Source organism: Monopterus albus, unplaced genomic scaffold (assembly GCF_001952655.1).
Source record: "Monopterus albus unplaced genomic scaffold, M_albus_1.0 scaffold131.1, whole genome shotgun sequence".
Classification (NCBI taxonomy): Eukaryota; Metazoa; Chordata; class Actinopteri; order Synbranchiformes; family Synbranchidae; genus Monopterus; species Monopterus albus.
In genome coordinates this window covers 290,087-299,099 of record NW_018128011.1, presented here as the reverse complement: position 1 = coordinate 299,099, position 9,013 = coordinate 290,087, and positions in this window count along the sequence as shown.

The following is a 9,013-nucleotide window of genomic DNA, read 5'->3' as shown; positions in this document are numbered from 1 at the left end:
TTTTTTAGTTATAGCGTGTTTTACATAATTTTGTATTTTTCTTCTGTGTAAAATTTGCAAGTATCTTGAAAAGCATCATCATCAAGAGCTTTACTTACAAATAATCTAAATAATCTGATAGTGGGCATATTATACACATTTTCTGTGGGAACATACATCAAATCTATGTTCTCATTCAGCACTGTCACTTGTTAAAATTTGCCAGTCAGTTTCACGTGGATAAAGTCAGAGTCAAAGTGTTTATTTGTCATATGCACAGTTAGGAAACGTGTTTCCCTGTACAATGAAATTCTTACTTTGCCGTCCACATGAATGCCACATAATACAAATGAAATATAAAGTAGATGAATAAGTAACAACAAACCACAAGCTAACAGAGCAAGATACAGTTCACTGGGAAGAAAACACAAAGCCATAAAATCAATACAGAAATTAATCAAACAGAAAAATCTTCATTTCTGTTTTCATTTGGTTTCTAATGGCACAATAAATAAAAACATTTTTGTGTAGCAGGACAACTTTCTGTGATTGCCCAGGGAAAAAACATTGCTAGATTACACGATGTTTTGATGAGAAATGTCACAGAGAGGAGGTGTGTGGATGGTGGTGAGCATCGAAAGTGCAGGACTTTGACCTGCAGTGTTTGCACCTGGTCTTGTGTTTGCGGTTAAGCTCAGACAACAAAATCATAGTGCTTATGGTTAAGTAGAATTCTCATTTTGATTCAACACTTATTAACACGTGTTTCAAGTCACCGTTGATCTTTTCTGTATTAGCCCAAACCACAATCATTCTAACCCTAACTTAACCCAGTGGTATGGATGCCTAAACACATCCATGAATAAGTTTCACTACTAATGGATATGTGATCGTGAGATCTCAGATTTTGGTAGAAACCAAATGAAACTGATGATGACAGCGCAAATTTTATTGTGCTCACTATGAACATGTTGTGACTGACTAAACTTGTTAATATACCATATTATGTTTATAATAAACATACAGTGGCAAGAAAAAGTATATGAACCTTTTGGAATTTCATGGTTTCATGGTCATAAAATGTGATCTGATCTTCATCAGATTTTTTTTTGTGTTGTTATATTAGGCACATTATATTCGTCAGTACTCTTGACTTAGATGAAGATCAGATCACATTTTATGACAAATTAATGCAGAAAACCCAAATTCCAAAAGGTTCACATACTTTTTCTTGCCACTGTAAATCCGGCAGCATTATGTTCACTCCAAAATGTATTTGCTGTTCTAAATTAGTTCTATAGAAACATAATGTCTAGGAGACAGGGTTAGAGCAAACCCAGTCAATGAGCATCACACAAGAAAAATCCCAGCTATCTCATCTTATTATGTTATCACCTACCGTATTAGCTGAAGCTTAATTATGTAAACTGTGAGGTGGCTGTGGATTGATTGGGTGAAAGAGTGGGTTGTCTCCCAACCGGAGGGTTGAAGGTTTGATTCTCGACTTCTCCTGTCCACATGTTGAAGTGTCCTCGAGCAAGACACTCCTAGTTGCTCCTGGTGTGTGAATGTGTGAGTAGGTGAATGGGAAATACTGTAAAGCGCTTTGAATATGCATCAGTGCATAGAAAATCCCTATATAACACCATTCTACAAATAGCATTATTAATAACACAATGACGTCATTAACGTGTATGATCATTTAGCCTTATTCAAAGCATACTCTACCTCCTGTTCACTGTCATTTAGGATCAGCTACAGGCAGGCTTACTTTGTTGCTGTGAACAAAAGTATAGATGAGGTTGTGTGAATTTCTCTTTCTCCTGTTTTCTGGGCTAAATCTTTCATTGCAGCTTGATGCCACTCAGTCCATGACTTGTTAGTGTTATAACTAGCTGAAAAGAAATAAAATAAATGTATAGACCTTTTCTAAATATTCTATACCATTTTCTACTATAGCAAATGTGTCTTATCTGCTGTAATTCTCAGACAACAAGCCAGGAGAGAGAGAAAGAATTTTACCTGTTGGAGGAGCTGGGTGTTAGTAGCTGGATCTGTCATGTAGTCTGCATCTTCATTGTCATGACAGTTGTCTGGACAGTCCAGTAAACATACAATCAATAACAGACACACAGAGTAAATTTGAATATTAGAAAACTACTATTACTTTTTTGTTTATTTTTTGTAGTGAACAATCACCTTCCTGACAGATGAAAGCATACTCAGCCTGACAGTTGTCATCATTCCATTGATGTCAAGCATCCTCAGTCATACAGTACTGAACAAGAACGTAGTTATTTGGCTCTGCAGGTAGCTGGTTTTTGAACACACTGCTGCTGTGACCAAGGCCATGCATTTCGCTATAGACCAATCCATGAGTCTGCACCACCTTGTATTGTGCTGTAAACCATTGCGTTTGATAGATAACTGCTTTCTGCTCATAGTCAGGTCGGTGTAGTGCTGTCTGCAGTAATCCTGAGCATCATCCCATGTTAACTGAGGCAAGAAAAACACATAGGATTTTGTTTTTTTGAGCTGTCTCTGCAAAAGACAGATGGAAGTCAGTGCAAGAATTAGGTATGTTTCTGCCATTTTAGATTATTATTTGGACATTTATCCTTATTGTCTTTGATCCAAACTCCATGATCCCATGTCCTATTTGCTGCTGTAGTTTTAAAGGAAAAGAAATCTGTCAGGATCCAAGAACTGCACTTTGTTTTCTGACAGGATGTGCAGTGTTTGGGTGAGGTGGCCAAAACCACAGAGAGTGACATCTAAATCTTTCATTTAGTCCCATTGTAAGAGGTGTCCAGAAATCCTCATCCAACCCTCCAGATGATGGCTGTTTGTAACTCGCAATAAAATCTTTATTTTACATAATATGGTCACTGTCAGTCTAGGAATGGAATACATAACTGGCAGAAGAAGAAGATACATGGAAAGGATCTTTCCTCTCATTTCCTCTTATGGCATCGGTGACACCAGTCAGTCAGGTTTCTGCCCTGCTCTTTAAAGGGGATGAAAGGAGCTGGTTTCACTGAACATAACTAAAGCCAGTCCTGACTCCACCTGCTCACCATGTATTCCACCTGTCCTCCACAGTGCGCCTGGTGATGTCTGGCTGTGCATGAAAGTGTGCAAAACATTGATGAACACACCCATAGGTCCATTGCACCTGAAGTTTAGACACAAGACTAGCACTGTGTCCAGCTGCAGTAATATAGGGCCCTATATGTCAAATAGGCATATTCTCTTACAATATGACATCATCATACAATTTTATAATTTCTAAGATCAAATTTTGCTTTCCATATAAATTATTTACATTTCATGTGTACTAGTTAGTATCACCTTAAATTAATTTCTATGCATAAATTAGGATGTGTCTAAATGCATTCACACTAGTAAGAATGAACCATTAAGTTGTATATAGAATGCAATGTAGGCCTATTTAGTTTTAACTATTTGAAATGTGAGTTCTAAATATCTCTACTAAAATTATTAACTGTCAAAAATTTTAAGCAAAGATTCTGTCAAAAGAATAACAATGAACTGGAACGTAGGGAAACAATTACATGTAAGTAGATGGTTGGAGATAGGTCAATTTGTTGATTCCTAGAAAGAAAATTATTTTGTTTTTAGTGATTTTATTTTAATTATTTAGTGGTTAAGGCGCCCCGGGTTTGAATCAGGGTTGCATCAGGAAGGGCATCCGGCGTAAAACATGTGCCAAATGTCAACATGCGAGTCGTCAGTGTGACGAACTGCTGTGGCGACCCCTAAACGGGAAAAGCCGAAAGTGACTTTCTATTAAGGATTTTATTTTCAATGAATGTTGAGGTTTTGCTCTTCATAAAGATCAGCAGGCAGACACAAATGTGTATAAACAAATTAATATATTTAGAGGTTATACCTCTGTTTTCTCATTTTGTGCATTTATAGTTTCTTCTAACTTTATATTGCACTGAAGTATTTATTTTAAAAAGTTGTGTGTGCGTCTGTGTGTGTATATATTATGGGTACCACTTTTTTCTGTTGCTTTGTAAGATTCTGTGAAAGCACTATGTACAGTAAACTAATACAAAGTGTACATTAACACTACAAACACTTAAAGTGGTAGAAAGTACTTACAGTACTACATAGGATCTAGGAAATATTTCAGGCTGTTCCTTTCTGCAAAAGGAATTGATGCAGTGTGGCAACCACATCCTGTTGTCCTCAAGCAAGATGTCTGTACTCAGGATGCACTGTACACTTAAATGAATAGTTCAAATGTACAGTAAGTAACCATTTAGCACATTTGCACAACTTGCTGCATCATGTTTGTTTTGTCCATTCCCAGACCAAAATGTGAATATTACAGTTGTTGTTTTTCTGGCTGTTGAGGGCTGGAGTACTTCCTGGCTAGGAGTTTTAACTTCCTGAAGTCTTGCTGTCATTTTGAGGTGAGCTTTTTCTGTTTCCAGTTGTTATGCTAAGCTAACTTAGCTGCTGCTTGCTGTAGCCTGCCATAAAGAAATGAGTGGTATTAATTTTCTCACCCAACTCATCTGACAAGTGTATTTCTCAAAAAGTCAGATATACAGTATCTGGGGGAATCTGTCTCACATAACTTCATCTGTGCAGTTTTCTGGTGTAGCCAACTGGGGGCAGAATTTGACTACTCAGCACAGAGCAGGACTGTGAAGGAGAGAACAGAAAGCCAGGATGGGCGGGTGGATAAGTATACAAGTTTACTCACCTAAACTTACTGTATGTTGTTCCTGCTGCTGTGAGACCAGGAACAAGAGAATAGCACTGACTTTTGATATGTTGGGTATATTGTTATCCATGCATGTTCTGTGGCAGTTGCTGTGCTTAATCCTTGGAAATAATAGAATATCATTGTGATTTATTTAGCTTTTTTTTCTCATTCTTAACCACATCACCAAATTACACATACACTGTACTGGCTGTAATCACCATTTAAACCTCCCAGCAAGCATTGTGACATATATATTTTAGCAAATTGCACCCTGATCCACTGCTCAGTGCCAAATTTTCCAGGGTCTCCTTAACATTTCTCTCTTTTCTGATGCTCCTCCATTCCTTTCCTTTCTCATTCCTTTACAAGGTCATCTTTACTTTCATCCTCAGTATCCTCAATTTATCTGACTGATTCTATCTTTTAAGAGAGAGATCATCTTGGTTTCTAATCTGGAGTTGAAAGTGGTGAATGTACCAGGTGGCCAGAAAGAACAGAGAGAACGACAACAGAGGGAGGAGAGGAGATGGGAAAGAATACTAATGGAATATCGTCAGAAAGTGGAAGCGGGATCAAACGAGGGAGGGAACTGCTAAGAGACTCATGAAGGAGAACAAGAAACATGGAATCAGTGCGTGTATATGTTTTTGCGTGTGTAAGGGGATGGCGCCCTAAATATGTGATCATCTGGGTTAATTCTCAAGGACAGAACTATTAAATTTTAACAACAAACCACTATGTTTTATTGAGACTTTGTGGGCATATGGCACTAAACACAGACCTGCTGTGTATGTGTTTTCTAAAGCCTTTTATTTTGTCCAGACAAAGAGACAATCTTGTGGCTCTACACATGGTTTTCTACTGCAGTGCTGCAATGCTGCAGTCATACTTCAATTAGCATGGCCTTACTTAATGCATGCTTACTTAAGTGTTGTTATGTTGTGTAGGAAAATGTCAAGGTTTGCAGATAGTGAATAATAAATGACAGATTGGAAGCGTGAGCAAAAATAAGCAAAATATAAATACTTGCTGTAACATTTTAGCTTACCTGTTACTCTGTGGGGATATCTGATCCCAGCTACAGCAATATTTAGCAATATTTACTTGCTACTGGAGGAGTTCAATAGTATGAACAAATGTTTAACATCAAATCTTCAAATTGCACTGACTCAGTCACCATTTGATACCGACTGCAGAGCAGTTTAGTTCTGCTCACTAGCTACTTTGAAAATCTAGCTAATAACACTACCAAATACCATTCACCAGTAGTGAAAGTAAGAGTAAACTGTGAAGTAATATAAGTAAGAGTTATATAATGACATTATACAACAACCAAATAAAGGTTTACTCTTCTCCTTCTCTTGTGCTCTCATTCTGTCTTTCTTACATTATAGTTTACACACAGACTCTATTTAAAGACAGTTCCTAGAAGTGAAGTCCCCACAAGTCGATAAGGGGGTGGCTGGCCTCTACTGTATGTTAGTGGAAGGGACATGAGCCAAGTTAAAAATTCAAAGCACAAACAAAAGATGATTTCTCTCTTTTTAGGTGGATATTATCACTCCGGTTTGTGTACAAGCAGCCATTTTACTGCAAGCTAAGCTTGTTTATAATCAGTTATTTAATGGTATAAAAGGGGGTATTGTTTTCAGATTATTTGACAGTCTTGATGGGTGGACTGATGCTCCGATTCCACCTCTGGTCACTACTGTGCAGAATCTGGTTGCAAAATGTGACACTAAAAGCAAGATGGCCACCCGATATTTTGGCTGGTCTTTTGCATAGTGGCAGGAAGCGGTCATGTGGTATCCCTCATTATATAAAGTCTTTGGTTTAACCAACAATACCATAAAATGAAGTGAGGTTGCATGTGTTTGATATGATGAGGCTCTTTAAAGCTTAAAACTATCTTCTCACTCTTTAGTGTCCCTCCAGACCACAATGTTCCCACCATGCTTCACTGTAGGGGTGGTATTAGCCAGGTGATGAGCAGAGCCTGGTTGTCACCAGACATACTACTTCGTGTTCTGCTTAAATAGCTCCAGTTTGTCTCATCAGACCAGTTTTATCACAGAGAGTTCTTTGGACTTCATAGTTTGGTTTTGTTCTGACATGTTCTTTGTTCTGACCATAATATGGAGTACCACAGCACATTTCCTGCAATAATGTCTTAGCCTTTATCCATAAATTATAACATGTAGCATTTAGTTGGATTTCTGTACTACTGGAACTCTTACATGATTTTGAAATGGGGAATGTGGTTAAACTGTGGATATGTTAAGGAAAGTAGTGGCGTTGACGTGCCTTGGAAACATTTGGAAATGTTCTTTTGTTTTGAAAAATTCTACTCTTCCATTTTCTGAGCATCTTCCAATTGTTTTCAAATTATAAATAAGAGTGGTAGTTGTGAACAATGAACACACCCTCACATAAAGCCCACAAAGCCAGTTTTTTACCAAACATTCATGGTGGTGCCTCCTTCCTCTGATAGAAAAAAATAAGATGCACACATACTTAGACACAAAAAAGAAAAAAATGTGTTTAAAATGATTTTTATTTGGAGTATAGCTGGCAGAAGAACTACCAACTGTGTCAGTCCTCCTTCTCCACTCTGTTGTCTGTCTGTCCTCTGAGAGAAATCCTCCTATTCTTCTACAGGAACGCCCCCACAGCACTGTATCATCTGCGCAGCCATGATATGTCACACTGCTTTGTGTGTGTGGTGCTGTCACCAGTGCAGTGGGTGAGTCATGTATGCAATCCACAGGGATTCTGGTTAATATGACACTTTTGAGACCCTTAAGAATTGCACTCATTACACACACACAGTCGATAACATACAGCAACTCTAATGTTTTCCTCTTCTTTTTGTATTTTACTGTCACTTTCTGGTAAATGACATCTTTTGACATTTGACATTTATGGCTGTACTCATATGTTATGTACTGTATACTACTTCCATGTACTGTATTCGGTGACCTGAGGTCTGGGCTCCGACTGGGCCACTCCAAAAGGCAGATTTTGTCTCCGAAACCATTCTGTAGTAGATTTACTTTTAATGTTTAGTGTCATTGTCCTGCTGCATCACCCAGATTGTTCTGAGCTTCAGCTTGCTGACAGCCACCCTGAGGATACCTTGATAAACTTGAGAATTCATCTTCCCCTCCACAATGGCAAATGGCCCAGAGGCAGCAAAGCAGCCCCAAATCATAATGCTCCCTCCACCGTACTTCACTGTTGGGATGAAGCTTTCATATTGGTATGCCATTCTCTTTTTATGCCATATAGTGCTGTAGGTTCTTCTCAAACAAGTCTACCTTCATTTCATCTGTCCACAGGACATTTTCCCAGCAGTGTTGTGGAGTGTCAAGGTGAAGGTGGTCTTTGGCAAACTTCTGCTGTGCTGCAGTGTTGCAGTGTTGTTTTTGAGGAGCAATGGCTTCTTCTTTTAAGGAATGTTTTTGCTTATAATGATTTCAATTTACAGTATGGCTTTCAGCTTTTGTGCATTTACCCTCTATGCTTTACTCATTTCAACATTGTCTTATCTGAACCCTTTGGAAGAAACAGTTTCATTCTGACAAATAAACTAGTTCTGTTCGTCTTTGATTCGCCTGTCAGCAGAGTACAGTCTAATATGTCGACTGCGTATGAAGGTGACATCCAGGCAGGCTCATTGCGTCTCTTGGTTGCTATGGGGATGACGGATGCATGACTCCCGCAGTGACTGCTCAGGGACCATGCTGGGTAAACATGCATTCCCCTGAGAGCGGGACAACTGGTAATGACACCACAGAGGAAAAAACAGAAACGTGGACACACACACACAGACACATGAGCGATCACACACTGAGGAAGCTCACAAGGGACTGGGGTGCTTTAGTTGTTAACAACTCCTGCATCTCTCTCTTCTCCTTCCTTTTCATTTTCTCACTTCTATCTATATCTGTCCATTCTAACCCCTGTCTCCTCATCAAGCCGACAGTATTCTCCCTTATTCAGTCAAAACTGGGCCACAGAGTACAGACCCATAACAGCTATATACACACCCTTGTGTAGTACATATCCACATATATATTCACACTCTTGGACACGCACAGAGAGTGATCCATCCATCCATTTTCCTCCACTTATCCGGGACCAGGTCGCAGGGGGCAGCAGTCTAAGCAAAGATGCCCAGATTTCCCTCTCTCCAGACACTTCCTCCAGCTCCTCCGGGGGAATGCCAAGGCGTTCCCAGGCCAGCCAAGAGACATAGTCCCTCCAGCGTGTCCTGGGTCTTCCCCGGGG